Here is a 16,682-nt window from a genome sequence, read left to right as displayed (position 1 = left end):
AGGAATTTTGATCCAAGTGGTATGAAGTTTAATTGCAATAATGGTGAAACTGAAACTTAGCATTGTTGTAATTACTCCTGAAACTGATGCTAGTTTTTGGAGCCCACACGTGCAGATAAATATGAAAACCAAAAATATGCTGTCAATGATTCACTACTCTACCTCCATGAATCACTGGGAATGTGTAGTCTCTGGGAATGTTTTCAGAGGACCCCTGAGGCTGTGTGCTGCCATGACCAAATTCCAAGTGGAGCAGTTGCATGTCTGTCAGGCATGTTCCACCTGACAGAGCAGGTTGATTTATCTTGATGCTGGGCTTGCAAGAAGATGTTGCTGTTAGACAGTCTTTCTTGCCACCAGATTTGGAGCACTGCACTTCTCCAGTACTTTGATGCCTCCTGCAAGTTAGAGATTATTGTAAGGTTCCAGTCCCTACATTCTGAGGGAGCAACTTGCTGGTGCTCTGTGCTTTTGACTAAATGTATCTTGCTAGGCAACAGTTAATACTAACTTGGCTTCACTGATTAGACACTCCCATTTTAGTGACGAAAGCAGCCGGTTGCTTGCTGCTGCTGGATTTTGGCTCAGTTACTTGATTGGACCTTGAACTGTCGCACAGGAGTGTAGTATGTTTGGAAAGCGCTAGTCTGCAGAGAAGTGTCTGCAGATTTGTGATGAAGGATTGCCAAGACTTGGCAAATTCCACACTGTCTGTGAGTGAATGCTTGCTCTTATTGCTGCATGGCTGAGTTAATCTGCAAAAGAGAGGACACTCCCATGAGAGATCCTTTAATGCAAGCGGATGGTTTGGTTTACAGTGGAACTTCACTTCTAGAATGTCGCAATCAACACAACAGCTAAAGTCAAGCTGCAGAATAATGAATGTATTCAGTAAGGAGCTGGCAGGCAGAGGAAGCTTTCATTGACTTTTTCTAACTTGCTGTCATTCCATTATATGATGTATGTTTCATGGTAAGAGTGACTTTTATTCTATTGGTGTTCCTCCTGGTTATAAATGAAGTTGTGTTGCTCCTAGTGCATTGCAGCAACCTTTCTTTAAACTGGTTCCAGACCGCAATCAGAACTGGAAAACTCATAAATGAAAGGTTACGATAAGGCTATTTTTGGAATGGAATCTGAGTTGTAGTGTCACAGTGACAAAGTTTGCAGACAAAATTATTTTAAATAGTTTGTCTCAAAACAAATCCGAATTGGATTAAGGGTGAGAAGGGAAGGATTTGAAATTTGGAGAATTAACTTTTTGTAACTAGTCCCCAAATGGAGGATTTTTCAGATATTTCACTGAGGGTGAATGAAAGCTAACTATATCTATTCAATTCGAAAACTAGCATTAAATAGAAGGCTCAACCCTGAGTCTTGCTCAACCTGTTTTAAAGACAACTATTTGTTTGTGCCAGATTGGAGAATCTTTGGGATGCTGTCCAAACCTAAAAATTGGAAGGGCAGTTTAGAAAAGTTTTTTAATTTCGCTGGACAATGTAATACAAATAAGACTAATTTTTAAGTGGTATGGAAAGTTTTGGCTGTGAATCGAGCCAAGCAAAATAATATAGTGAAATAAGTTGTAATATGGTCAACATAGTCAGAATTTAACTGCAGCTTTTACTTGTCGCCTGTCTTAGTTTGGACAAGTTTTAGGATCACATTTTACTGAAATGAACATCGTTTCTTTGCAAATTTTGATCAGGATGAGTTGCAGTAACTTTAATGCTCCTCTTAGCCTTTCAGGATGTTATATAGTATTACTGTTTGTGGTTGGGTAGATGTTTGTTGACATTTCATGTTCGATCACTGGGATAATGCAGCCAGAATTCATATAAAAACAAGGAATGGGGACAATATTTGCATCCAAATCTATGCAGGGCTTGATTAACACACAATGAATGGTTTTGGATGATGACACCAACTGTCCTTTGTAGTGTATATATAGCTATTTATTATTTATTTGTGCATATCACTATCGAGGCCTATGTTCATTGTCCACTCAAATTCGAGCCACCTGTTAGTCAGTATGGCATAGGTAAACCTCCTCGGGCAGAGTTCCAGTATTTTGACCGTGATGGAGTGAATATTTCCAAGTCAAGGTTAGTAGTTTAGATGGAAATTTGAAGGTATTGGTGGTGTCATGTTCCTGCCTTCTGCATAAATTTGACAAGGTGGCCTTTGTCCTTCCGGGCATGATATTCAGGTTGTCTGTTTTAGGTTGACCTGTGGAGAAGTTGAGATCTTGAATAATTTGAAAGGCAATTCAAGATGACGAGTTAAAGAAAAGGGTGTATGATGCAAATGAAGCAAAGGGGTAGTATGAGGAGAGATGGTACTGTTAGCTGAAATAAGGGAATCCAAACGTTTTCCAGAGTCATTCTAACGAGAGATGGGACTGATTGGGATCAAAAAGATTTTACATGGGGACAGAGGATATAGCTGAAGTATGGTACAAGTACTTAATTGCATCTGATTTACCAAGTGAAAAGTTACTGAAGACTTGAAAATGAAAGAGGTCATGCTTAAAACATTGGAGGGGTGGAAACATTGTCGTAGAAGCTACTAGCCAACCTGTGTGCACCTGACGAGATGCAGCAAAAGATACTGAAGAAATTGGAGGCACTGCCCATATATCTTGCTATCCCTTGGATACAGGGGTGGTGTGGTGCCAGATACAAATATCTTGTTCAAAAAAAGTGCAAGGTTAAGACCAGCTGGAGATTAATCTGAGTTGTGGGAAAGTTTTTAAAAATGATCCAGGAATTAAATAATTGAGACGTTTGAATTAAAGCTAGTGTTTAAATTGAGGGTGGATGAGGTTAATGCAGAGAACATGTACAAGGGCTTCCAAAAGGTAAAGTGGCAGTATTCATATTGACAGTATGAATACAGTAAAGGTATCCCAACGTGGGACTAGGAAACAGTACTGGCTGCAGTTTGAGACAACCTGAGATGAGTTGTAGACTGCACAGACCTGTGTAGGAGCAAGCATGGAATTAGCTGGTACCGCTCTACCCTGTACATGTATACATAGTTTGTTACATTATCAATAAGCAGTCCAACTATACAAAACTCTAAATCTTCTCATGAGACCTAATGAACATATTACTGTGGCGGCATAGTGGTTAGCACTGCTGCCTCACAGCACCAGTGAGCTGGCTTCAATTCCTGGCTTGGGTCAGTGTCTGTGGAGTTTGGACATTCTCCCTGTCTGTGTGGGTTTCCTCCAGGTGCTCGGGTTTCCTCTCACCAGTCCAAAGATGTATGGGTTAGGTGGATTGGCCATGCTCAAGTCAGGGGGACTAGCTAGGGTAAATGCATGGGGTTATGGGGATGGGGCCCGGGTGGGATTGTGGTCAGTGCAGACTTGATGGGCTGAATGGCTGTCTCCTGCACTGTAGGATTCTGTATTGGCTGAGTTATAGGAAAACCATCTTCGTGAAAGTTGTTTTTCAGATTTGGAGGAAGGTATGGATTGGGATTCCTCGGGTTAGTTCCGGAACTGCTTCCCTTGATCTATAATAATTACCTACCTTAACTTGAATGTGTTGGGTATTTTGCTAATGAGAAACTGGGAAGGAGAAGGATAGTGATGGGCAAGGACTGGTGTGCAAAGGATAGTTAAGGGCATGGGATGGTGAGCACATGGCAGGTATAATTAAATGTGGGGAGGAAAAGGGCTGCAGATGTGGAGGGACTTGAGGGTTGAGGTGCACAAATTATTGTAGGCCGGGGTTGGCTGCCTTGCAAAAGTCAGAACATTAAGTACCTGTGTACATAGTAACATTAAGGCTGAATGTGTATTATTTTGTCCAATTCTGACCATACTTGAATAGGGTGGTATGGTAGCAGAGTGGTTAGCACTGCTGCTTCACAGCTCCAGGGACCTGGGTTCGATTCCTGGCTTGGGTCACTGTCTGTGTGGAGTTTGCACATTCTCCTTGTGTCTGCGTGGGTTTCCTCCAGGTGCTCCGGTTTCCTCACGCAGTCCAAAGATGTGTGGGTTAGGTTGATTGGCCATGCTAAAAATTGCCCTTGGTGTCCTGAGATACGTAGGTTAGAGGGATTAGTGGGTAAATATGTAGGGATATGGTGTAGGGCCTGGGTGGGATTGTGGTCGGTGCAGACTCGATGGGCCGAATGGCCTCTTTCTGCACTGTAGGATTTCTATGATTTCTAGGGTCTGAAGGTACAGAAATGACTTGCAAAGCGAGTTGCCTGGAGAGATTGAAGCTGGGTTCTCAGATGGTTGAGAGTTTAGAACCATAGAAATCCTACAGTGCAGAAAGAGGCCATTTGGTCCATTAAGTCTGCACCGACCACAATCCCACCCAGGCCCTACCCCCATATCATACATATTTACCTGCTAATCCCTCTAGCCTACGCATCTCAGGAAACTAAGGGGCAATTTTAGCATGACCAATCAACCTAACCCGCACATCTTTAGATTGTGGAAGGAAACCGGAGCACCCGGAGGAAAACCACGCAGACACGAGAATGTGCAAACTCCACACACACTGACCCAAGCCAGGAATTGAACCCAGGTCCCTGGAGCTGTGAAGCAGCAGTGCTAACCACTGCTACCGTGCTGCCCGTACCGTGAGAGTTGATAGAAGTGTTCCTATAGACAGAAGGAGAAAATTTATTCCCATTGGAAGGGTCAGGAATCAGAAAATAGTGACTGAGCAGAAAACACTTTTACTCGGCAAGTGAATATACTGCTTGAGATTGAACCTGCATCCATCAGAATTGTCTTTTGAAAGGGATTTGGTAATTATGTGAAGAGGAAACATTTGTGGAGCTGCAGGGAATGAATCAACAGCACTGAAGGATGCCAATGTAATCGATTTTATTCTACTTGGTTACATATTGTTCAATAATACATTAATAAATGAAGGTGACTTTTTCAGTAAAAGCATTGAATTATTCAGCCCATTGTAATGACCTTTTGATTCAGTAACTGCAGTAAGGAAAACTGTCAATCAACCTAATCAAACTACTCTAAGAAACCCAAGGTGAAACACTAAAATAACAGAACAGCATTAGCCAGGATTAAAACAAACAGTTTAGCAATTAAGTTCAATGTTACTGCATTAGTTGAATCAATTTCACTGCTGCAGTAACAACAGGGACTGCTGGTTACAGACAAAGCTGCACCAGTTCATGTAACTGACAGCTAAAACAAATCCTGCACCAGAAACAGCACACACCTTCCTTAAAGACACAATATCATATTCTGCCATATGTCTGCCCAATCCAGCAACTGTCTGTCCTTTTTGAAGTTCAAGATTGTCCTCACGCTTGATGATGTTTCCAATCTTAGCACCATATGCAAATTTTGAAATCATGCCCTGAACAGTCTAGGTCTTTTAATGTACATCTCGAAGAGCAAGGGTCCCAAAACTGACCCCTGGGGATCTCCAAAGCAAGCCTTCTATGATTGAAACAGACATTTATCACTGCTGTTTCCTGTCACTCAAGCACTTGGATAAGAAAATTGCTACTTTCCCTTTTATTCCGTGAACTAGTATGTATGGAACTGTCAAATGCCTTTTGAAAATCCATGTTATTAACCACCTTTGCATTAGTTGAACATAATTTTCCTTCAGTGAATCCATGTTGGCTTTCTTTATCCTGCACTTGATTTAGTTATCCCATACTAGTTTCCAGAAGTTTCTCTGCCACTGAAGTCAAACTGACTGGTTGCCAGCTTTATCCTTGCACCCATCCTTTTGAACAAGATTGTAACATTTACAATTCTCCAGTTCTCTAGCACTACCCCTGTGTCTGGGGAAGATTATCACTAGTGCCTCTGCAATTTCCACTTCCCTCAGTGTTCTTGGATGCATCTAATCCAGTCCTGGTACCTTATTTTTGGTAAAGAGAGCCTTTCCAAAATAGCTCCTCGATTGCAAATTCTTCTAGTGTACCAGTTATTAATACTGCTGACAGCCTGGGTTGCACCTTTTGTAAAGATTGATGAAAGTACTCATTTAATATCTCTGCTATTTCTCCTGCCTCTGCCTGTACATCCCTTTTATCGCTAATCAGCCCTACTCTTACCTTTTTTGTTATCTATGCTTAGAAGACCTTGGGATTCTTTTCATGCTCTTTGCTTTTTTCTTAGTTTTTTTCACTTCCTGTCTGGTCCTTCTCTATTCAGCCCAGTTCTCCATTGTACTTTCTACCTGACATCTGTTGTATGTGCATTTCTTCCTCTTGATCTTCACTATCATTCTCCTCACCCCAGGGTGCTCTGGATTTAATTCTCCAATCTTTTCCCTTCAAGGGAATATAACTTTGCCGGCAATATTTATTCTTTGAAAAATTATTCAGCCACCTTCTTTCCTACCAACATTTGATTCCAACTCCTAGAATTGTAGATCATGATTTAAAACCTCTGTCCTACCCAAAGCATTCTGCACCAAAAGTTTGACCATCCCTCCAAGCAAAACACAATTGGAAAAATCGCACCATTTGTTCACCCTCATTGAGACATCCTTGAACTCCCCTCCCTCCCTAACCATACTGTGGGTGTACCTACACTTGCTGGACTGCAAGAGTTAAAGGACACAGCTCACCACCACCACCTCTGGGGCAATTGGGGATGGTCTATAAATGCATAGAAGCATAAGAGTAGGTCCTTCGAGCTTGCTCTGCCATTCATCATGATCATGGCTAATCATATTCAATACCCTGATTTTTCCCTCCCTCCTTTCTTGAGCCTAATTCCTTCTTGAAATTGCAAGGTTTTGGCCTCAACTACTTGTAATGAGTTCCACAGATTCATCACACATGGTGAAGTTATTTCTCATAATCCTAAAAGGTTTACCCCTTATCCTCAAAACATGACCCTTAGTTCTGGACTCCCCACTATCAGGAACATTCTTAATCTATCCTGTTAATTAATTAATTAATTCCCCATCCCATCTCACAGGCATGTCAGTGACACCCCACACCCTGTGATAAACATTCAAAAGGATTATTTAAAAGCTGAGTTTTGAAACAGCTGAGAAAGTTGCTAACTATTGCTCTACACTCGAGCTTGAATTTTGTAAAAGCCAAGCCAGCTCTTGTACAGTAGATACAAACATAATTTTATTAGTGATTAGATTCAGCTGTGCAAATGCTGCTTCAATAAAAATTTAATGTTGTTGTAATTAGGATTTGAAGAGGAGCTGCTTCAAGTAATGTGAAAACCATGGCGCGCACACTTAAGTTGAGCCTTTCAATTTCTCTGAAATCGATAATGGTATTCTGATCTCCGAGGGAACCATAACAGAAAATCAAATGATGGCCACCCAACCCAGAAATCAGAGCAATACAGCCATAATCTAAAAGGTTCAACCAATAACATGATTCACGATTCTGGCCTTTTAATGCTCTTTCATATGTCTCAGTTATTCACACCACTTTAGAATTCCATGCCTTTCAATGGACCAGCAAGTTGAGTTTCTTAATTCCATAAACAGGCCTTTTTTGAGCATTGGCACCTGGTTCTGGGGCAGATGGGACTTGCACAAGGAGGACGGGTTACTCCTGAGTTGCTAATGCTGTTGGGGGAGTGCTTAAACGAGATTGGGAGGATGGGACCCTGAGGGGCAATTCAGATGGAGAAGAGAAAAATTGGAAGTGGGGGGAGATATTAACTGATTAGGACATAGTATGAAGGTAAATAGTGTAGACTATTCTAAGTCATTAGATGGAGTTCGCATAAGAGGGAATGGCTTTTGTTAAAAGAAAAGGTCTATTTAGTGGATTAACCCTGAATTAGTTAATCTACTCGAGTGGATTAATCCATTCATTGTAGGTGAGAAGCAGAGGCAATCAGTATGCAGACTACAGTCTGACTTGGATGGTCACAGTCTTGATTTGAGCTGCTTGTGTAGCAAGAGGCTCATCCTTCCTGACCTGTTCAAGCAGTTGAGGTTGTTCAAATTTTCTGTCGTTTGAAAGCTGGAACTTCACTTGGATCAATCACCAGGCTGAAATTGATGCTTGTGATTAACCAATGTCCTGTCACATTGTTTTGTCTCTGGTGTTCTTTTGAGAAGGATGTTTGGCCTGCAGGCACCAGGAGGCTAATGTGTGCTAGTGCAAGAAGCCAGCTGATTTCAATGTTCCAGAAATATTTCTCATTACTTCTGGAGGTGGATATCTACCATATGTGTATGATGTCTCCTGAGGTCAAGCAGCAGCACTTGGGTAGATCAGGTGTGTTGGCTTTGCCCCAGGTAGTTCTTAGCATTTCATCACCTTGTCTTGGCTCTGGTGTGGTAGGGATGAACACAGTAAGAAGTCTCTCAACACCAGGTTAAAGTCCAACAGGTTTATTTGGTAGCAAATACCATTAGCTTTCGGATCGCTGCTCCTTCGTCAGATGGAGTGGAAATGTGCTCAAACAGTGCAGAGACACAAAATCAAGTTACAGAATACTAATTAGAAAGCGAATCCCTACAACCAGCCAGGTCTTAAAGGTACAGACAATGTGGGTGGAGGGAGCATTAAACACAGGTTAAAGAGATGTGTATTGTCTCCAGACAGAACAGCTAGTGAGATTCTGCAAGTCCAGGGGGCAAGCTGCGGGGTTACTGATAATGTGACATAAATCCAACATCCCGCAACTTGGCTATCAGTTTCTGCTCAGTGACTCTGCGCTGTTGTGTCGTGAAGGCCGCCTTGGAGAATGCTTGCCTGAAGATCCAAGGCTGAATGCCCATGACTGCTGAAGTGCTCCCCCACAGGAAGAGAACAGTCTTGCCTGGTGATTGTTGAGTGGTGTTCATTCATCCATTGTCGTAGCGTCTGCATGGTTGCCCCAATGTACCATGCTGCAGGAAAGGATGTCCTGAGGCATATCAGGTAGACAATGTTGGCCGAGTTGCAAGAGTAGGTACCGTGTACCTAGTAGATGGTGTTCTCGTGTGAAATGATGGCATCCGTGTCGATCTGGCACGTCTTGCAGAGGTTGCTGTGGCAGGGTTGTGAGGTGTCGTGGTCACTGTTCTCCTGAAGGCTGGGTAGTTTGCTGCGGACAATGGTCTGTTTGAGGTTGTGTGGTTGTTTGAAGGCAAGAAGTGGGGGTGTGGGGATGGCCTTGGCGAGATGTTCGTTTTCATCAATGACATGTTGAAGGCTCTGGAGGAGATGCCATAGCTTCTCTGCTCTGGGGAAGTACTGGACGACGAAGGGTACTCTGTTCACCGTGTCCCGTGTTTGTCCTCTGAGGAGGTCAGTGCGGTTTTTCGCTGTGGCGCGTTGGAACTGTTGATCGATGAGTTGAGTGCCATATCCTGTTCTTATGAAGGTATCTTTCAGCATCTGGAGGTGTCTGTTGCGATCCTCTTCTTCTGAGCAGATCCTGTGAATTCGGAGGGCTTGTCCGTAGGGGATGGCTTCTTTAACGTGTTTAGGGTGGAAGCTGGAGAAGTGGAGCATCATGAGGTTATCCGTGGTAGGATGTTGCCAGTCATTGTTACAGTCAAGTGATGCAAAACTATTTTGGCATTGGTCATGGGTGAGTAGTTAGCTGCAAGTCTTTCATTGGTCTTGGCTATTCAGATGGACATGTGGAAGGCTGAAACAACCAATCTTGGCAGCATTTGGTTGAAAGTCTCCAATTTCTGGAGGACATAGATCTTGAGTTTTTTGGATGTCCTGGAGTTGGGGTTCTATGGACTAATATTGGAATGATTATGGCACTTTTCCGAAGAGAGAACTGAATTCCAAAGTGCATATGGGGTTGATTTAGGCACAGATTTAGAAAGTGGCAACGTGGTTTTATGTGGATTTCTACTTGCCCAAAGCCCATCTCTATGGCAATGCAAATCATGTGAGCCTTGTATCTAAGCAGAAATGATGATTCGGTATCCTTAAAACTGCCAACTCCATTTCATCTTGCAATTAAGTAGACGGTAGGGTAGCTTGATATTCTAACATCGCTGATTTGGATTCATAGTCAACCTTTAGCACAGCTGCTCTGATCAATTTACAGATGTGAATATTTTGCACCTTCCCAATAAAACAACCTGAGGAGGCACGGTAGCACAGTGGTTAGCACTGCTGCTTCACAGCTCCAGGGTCCTGGGTTCGATTCCCGGCTCGGGTCACTCTGTGTGGAGTTTGCACATTCTCCTCGTGTCTGCGTGGGTTTCCTCCGGGTGCTCCGGTTTCCTCCCACAGTCCAAAGATGTGCGGGTAAGGTTGATTGGCCAGGTTAAAAATTGTCCCGGAGATGTGTAGTTAGTGGGTAAATATGTGGGGGTAGGGCCTGGGTGGGATTGTGGTCGGTGCAGACTCGATGGGCCGAATGGCCTCCTTCTGCACTGTCGGGTTTCTATGTATTTCTATGAGCAGATCACGTAACTCCCTTTGTTCCTCCATTTTGGTCCCAAATTGCCACAAATCTTGATCTTGTATTTGTAATTGTTCTCGAGCTTTTTTATGGGCTTATTTTCTGAACCTACTAGAAATTGCAGCTAGTGTTCTTTGGTTTGTCAAACCTTCTGGCATGGCCTTGGAAATTGGTGCAATGTACCTGTGTCATGTTTTATCCAGATCGGTACAGATTAATGTAAACAGACTTGAGATACAAGATATAATTATTGGTTAAATTTTTGGACGTGTAGTTAATGGATGGGCGTGGGGAGGTAAATGTTCACAATCTAAAAGTCACAATATAAAAAAATTAAGGCAACTTAGTGCCTGATTGCAGATAAATGCAAAAATGACATGCCAAAGGTGCTGTCAGATGCACGGATGTCAGGTTATGATGGATCAAGAACCTGGATTGTTTTCAAGAAATGGCTGATTGAAAATGTATTGTTTACATTTTAAGGATTTTTTTCCCCATTGTGCTTTTGGCTATAATGTTTAAGATATTATGAATAGGGACTACTTGAGAGCCTGCTACGTGTTAATTGGAAGTTGGAAGCCAGCTAACTGATGGTTGCCTCAGGATTTCGGGTGAAGGAACGGGCTTGGGTCTTGGCCTAGAACCAATGATATAATAACCATCAACTTGCTGTCAGCACTAATAGCCATGCATTCAGTATCTTTTCTGAGTTAGAGTTAGTGGTGTCCAGAGAGAGGCTATCCTGTTCTTGCATACTAGCTGTATTTTCAATGAAATGCTTTGTGCTCTTGAAACAGAAGGGGGAAAAAAAGCAAATTAAGACCACATTCTGCAACAGCTGACATGTGACTCCAATAAAATCAAGTCCATTGTATGCAAAGTCTGTTCTGAAGTGATGGTATTTGTTTCCATGTGCATTTAAACAACCCCAAAGTCATAGAATTTCTCTAGTGCAGAAGTAGGCCATTTGGCCCATTCGATTCACTAACAGAGTATCACCCAGGACCTCCACCCTATCTTCATAACTCCACACATTTACTATGGCTAATCCATCTAACCTATGCATCCAGAGACACTAAGGGACAGTTTAATGTGGCCAATCTACCTAACCTGCACATTTTTGGAAACCAGAGCACCTGGAGGAAACCCACACAGACACTGGGAGAATGTGAAAAGTTCAGTGTCACCCAAGGCTAGAATAGAGCCAGGGTCCCTGGCACTGAGGCAATAGTGCTTATGACTGTGCCACCCTTCCTCCCTTGTGCTTAATGTTTTTACAGAATTTTGTAAATCAGTCAATAAATTAGTACTTGAATGGCATGCCATTTAAACTTATCAGGCAAATCTTTGCTGTAATGTAGTGAGTCTATTTCTCTATCTCTCTCGATGGGAAGAGGAATGGCAGAGATTGAAAAGATACGTTTTGGAGGCTGAATCTTTCCTACCTAGGCTGAGTGGAATTTGCTTTTGAAACCAAAAAAGCAAGGTCTCGGGCTACATTGAGTGTCCACATAAAATATAACACTGCAATTAAATTGAAGGTGGTGGACATTTAGACTAAGTTCCTAAGATTGCTGTTGGACTACTTTTTAATGTATGCCCTCAATTTCATCCATCCCCAGAGTCATGTGGGCATCCTGTGTGCTTAGTGAAAGCACTTCTGCACTAGAGTATGAGGAGGTAGTGGAAGTGGATACGGTAGTGACTTTTAAGGGGTGTCTTGACAAGTACATGAATGAGATGGGAATAGCAGGATATGGTCCCTGGAAGCATAGGGGGTTTTAGTTAAGTCAGGCAGCATGGTAGGTGCAGGCTTGGAGGGCCGAAGGGCCTGTTCCTGTGCTGTAATTTTCTTTGTTCTTTGATTAACCAGGCTGCTTTAAAAAGATGATAAAGTTCTATTGCATTTTGATTTAGAGTGCCATTCAGTCTAATGCCTTCATACCAGCTCTCTATAACTACAATGTAGTCACTCCTGCTCCTTAATCCCTCACTACTTTAAGTGCCCATTCAATTTCTTTCTTAAACCACTGTTTCTCCTTCCATGGTGCTAGTGATCAACATTTGAGATCATACCACTTGCTGCTTTTATTTTTCAAAAAATCTTCCTCACTTTACCTGTTTGCATCTCTTGCCCAAAATCTTAGATCTATCTCCTAGTGCTGATACCATTAGACAAGCAAAACCTCTTCCTCTTGGGTATCTTAAGCTGTTCACATCTCTCTTGTCTCCCCTCTCTCCTTTAGCTCCAAGGTGAGCAATGTTGGCTGCTCTAACCTAACTTTATAGCTAAATTCCCCATCTTTACAATCATTCTGGTACATCTCCTCTGCGCCCTCAAGAACCCTACCATCTGATGTGACCAGAACTGGATTCAATGCTCCAGTTGGGGCTAAAGCTTGAGAAAGGCTCAGTGTAATAATTTAATTTGTATTCCTCCATGGGATGTGCTGCTAGGCCAGCATTTATTCTCTACATTTATTACCCTTGATGTGGTGGTGCGCTGCCTTGAACCACTGCAGTCTGGTGTTGTAGGAACACCCACAGAGCCGTGAGGGAGTTCCACGATTTTGGTCCAGCCACTGTGAACTTGCTTGTGTGTTCTAATGCCTCTATTTGAAATACAAAATCATTAGTTACTAACACCTACCTTCAAAGATTAATGCAGATGCATTCCTCTATTTCTGTACACTTTGTGCCATTAAGTGCATATTGAATCTCATTCCTTCTGTCAAAGTGCATCAACTTGCAGTTCTCCAAATTCCATTGGCCACTTGTCTGCCCATTCTGCTAGCCTATGGCATGTTCCAGGTGATTCATGCCAGTCTCGCTGTTACCACTCTGGTTTGGTATCTTTGACAGATATTGATATGTATTGCAAGATCGAAGTCATTTATGACTTAGCAAAAAAAAGCAGTGGTCCTATCATAGACCCTTGGGGACTGCCATCTTCCAATCTCTAAACCAACCACTTACACAACTGCTGTTTTTTGTCCTTTAGCCAATCCTATTCCATGAGCCTCCATCTCCTTTTGTGTGTCCTTTGAATGCTTTCTTTGAAATCCATATAGACATCACCCACCACAGTCCTGTTACCTGATTTAAATACGAGTTGAGCTTGATCTGTGTTGGCTATTCTTGATTAACTCACTTTCTGCTGTTTGTTTTGTTTTCCCTTTGGTTTATTGCTTTTAAATGCTCATGTTAAACTGACCTGTAATTAGGATTGTCCTTGATCCCAAAATAACAATTCTACTTGGTCAGACTTCTGATGGGCTGTGAGACTGGCTTATCCTTCATTAGCACTAAAACTGCGATAGAGACCAATAACTAGCTGTTGTAGGATACATATTTTTTGTGGGGTAATGGTATTTGGGACTAAACCATCAAACCACAGTTACTTCAGATGGTTAAAGGTGATTTGCCAAACTTTTGGAAGTTCAACTAACTTGTGCACAGATGTCCAATTTTTGGATAATATTTTCAAATCTGGAAGATTTATGGGATGTTCCTGCTCAAGGTGCCAAAATCCTTGCATGTGATTACTACTTTGCAATGGTTTACTCCCATGAGTGGGAGTGTTCTGTTACCTTGGCCCATGGCTAATCTTTGCAAAACTGGAAATTGTCAGGCAATGAGGAGAGGGCATTATCTGTATTGAAGTTGGAGGAAAATGACAATGGATTGAAATGGACAAGAACGAATTTTTGTCTGGCAACTGAATTGAAGTGTGGAGCCAAGATGAGACTCTGCAATGATTGACCATTCGTTGCCATCTAAGATAGAGTTGAGATGGACTAAAATCCTGACTATATTTGTGTGCTGATATTGATTAGCCATCCATATTTAATTGGATGAGTCTCTTTCAAAAGAACATCCTATTAAAGGGAACTTCCATTTTTCTAGCCCCTGTGTAGTACCTGTATGGAGCCACTTCCTTAATCTGTTCAAATGCACTACTTACCGTTCCAGGTAACTAAGCAAGTCTGAAGCTGGGGGCTTTTGGCTCATGGTCAGATCGCTATTCGCTGTGTATAGTGCAAACTTGCAAATGAGCCATTGTCCTGTTGAATAGCTTTGTGTGTTAAGCTTGCAAAGTGAGCAAGTGGCTTGGGCTCTACATCCTTGAGGCCAATCTTGTCATGTATGGAGCTATACAAATGAGGAAACTGACCAGTGAAGGTATACACAGTGGAGAACCCATTAGCAGATTTCTCAATTGGCATGTCAAACAAGAGGGAGTGTTGCACTGCTTTCTTGTGAATTTGTGCACCAGATGGAAGGTATGTGTGCTTTCCACTTCAATATGATGCTGTCAACAATCCAAAAATAAGTTCTGTCTATCGCACAATTAACAACGTGTATGAATGCACTGCTGCTATGTTGACTGTGTCCCAATGATTGGCTCACTGAATCAAACGAAGAGCCCATTCCTTTGGTTGCAATAGGTAGAGTACAGACTGTACTGAACCAGCCTGTCGCATGTAATTCTGTGATTGAACAGGACTGGCTGAGGGAGTACTTCAATAGTAATGCCAATAATGCTAGCTAAGTTGGCCAGTTTAGCTCATAGAATGGCTCATCATGCTTGCAAGAACTGATATATACATGAACCACCTTTGCAAGCGAAAGGTGTACACTCAATTACCTTGGAAGTTGCCTAGCATTCCCTGTTGCTTGGCAACAAGCTGAATTGCTATCCAATCGATGCGATTGTTTGAAACTTAATTTTCTTACATTTGTCCTGATGAATGCAAGTTTGTTTTGGCAATATGCCTTTTCCATCAACAAAGATGTCTGGTATTGCTTTTAGATGAGATACTTTTCTTCTGATGTATGTGCCCCCCACCCCCTTTTGTGCTGGATATGAAGCATCTTGTATAGAGATATCCAATTAATTAATGCAAAGTATGGGCTTTGTCAGCAAAGACCTCTGAAGTAAGAATTAAAAAAATTGTTGGGAATGTTTCATTGATCTTGAGGTTGTGGATTTGGTTTGAGGTGGGTTGTTTCTCTTGAAGCTGAATGTTCCCATTTTGGGTTAGGAAGAAATTATCTAGATTGGAATAGGGGTCCACTTCACCCCTTGATGATAAAGCTTGTTTATATTTTCACTGAATAGTGGCTAGTAGTCCCTTGGGATCAAGAATGACTTGCTTCAATGTAGCAATGTTGTAAATGACACTGGGGATTTCTTTTTCAAGGAACCTTTTTTAAAAGGTGCTAAAAATTTGATGTCACTTTAAAGTTGTTAAATGTGGTCTATTGATATAAGCACACTTTAAAAGTGTTTACAGTATTCTGCCAAGCAAATTTTGGAAGTATTGAGTCAGCAACTTTCACTCAATGAGCTGGTTTAAAATGCTATGCTCAACACAAGGCAATTGTTTGTAGCCACTGAAGTTGAGATTGAGGAAATTATGTTCTGTTACTTGAATGCTTAACTTATGATTATGGATGTACTAGACCCGAATTAAGTGCAGATGCAAAAGCTGGCTTGATCAGTCATCAGTTGCTGTTTTACTCTAATTTCACACGTGAACTTTTCCAAGGAAAATACAGTTTTTAAATGGAGGATTCAAACTACTGTTTAGGGGGATGCCAGGACTGGTGAAATGAGTTGCATATTAGTGAATGTATGTTTACTTAACAAACATGAACCACTACTCTGACCAAGAAAATAAAAGTATACACTTGCCCAAAACAATCGTGCACTGTACGTTTGTGGTTAAAAAGGCAACTCAAAGATCATGTCTGATTTCCTTTACTCCATTTGTTTTATTTACTAGCCTAATTAGCCACTTCTGGAAATTATCCAACACCACTTAGCATCCAGGTTTTTATTTTGTGGGAAGGATGAGTAAGATGTGGAGTGGGGGGGTCAGTGTATGGTAATGGAAGTATAAACTTCAATAGATCAGAGCCTTGCCAGCAATTGCAGATTGTTTGTGCATGTGGAGGGAAAGCACTAATTATGTAATTTTTACTCTTCTTTGTAGCTTGATAATTGAATTATTTGTTTACATTTTAAATATATTTTCTCCTCATTCACTTGCTTTTGGAGAATCTAGGGAAAATTTGTAATGTAAATCTTGGGGTGCAACTTCCACACAAGCTGTCTGTCGAAAGGCTCCAGCTGGAAACATGCTCCCAAAGAGATGATGAAACCCATGCTTTGTTCTGGCAGGGGGCTTTGATGAGGTTATTAATGCAAGCTTTGGTTACAAGAAGTTTTTTCTTTGTCTGGCAAGCTCCAACATTGGCTATATGTATAAGATTTTATGAAGATTTCTGCACTTTAGTACTATTCCACCTCCATAAT

The 16,682-nt window shown here is 41.7% G+C and overlaps 1 protein-coding gene across 4 annotated transcripts in view; it reads left to right on the top strand.

The window, feature by feature from the left end:
- LOC144497034 (microtubule-associated tumor suppressor 1 homolog) overlaps nucleotides 1-16,682 on the top strand; it is a 131,986-nt gene that overhangs the window by 14,388 nt on the left and 100,916 nt on the right. For 2 of the 4 annotated variants that reach the window (XM_078217774.1, XM_078217759.1), the window contains exon 1: nucleotides 614-972. The exons of the other annotated variants lie outside the window; for them this stretch is intronic. The gene's annotated coding sequence lies outside the window, so the exon portion shown is untranslated. Of the gene's footprint in view, nucleotides 1-613; nucleotides 973-16,682 lie in introns of those variants that run through there. 4 annotated transcript variants of the gene reach the window in all.

The sequence above is a fragment of the Mustelus asterias genome, chromosome 1 (genome assembly GCF_964213995.1).
Source record: "Mustelus asterias chromosome 1, sMusAst1.hap1.1, whole genome shotgun sequence".
Taxonomy (NCBI): domain Eukaryota; kingdom Metazoa; phylum Chordata; class Chondrichthyes; order Carcharhiniformes; family Triakidae; genus Mustelus; species Mustelus asterias.
Note: the sequence above shows the minus strand (reverse complement) of the source record. Positions and strands in the feature narration are given on the sequence as shown.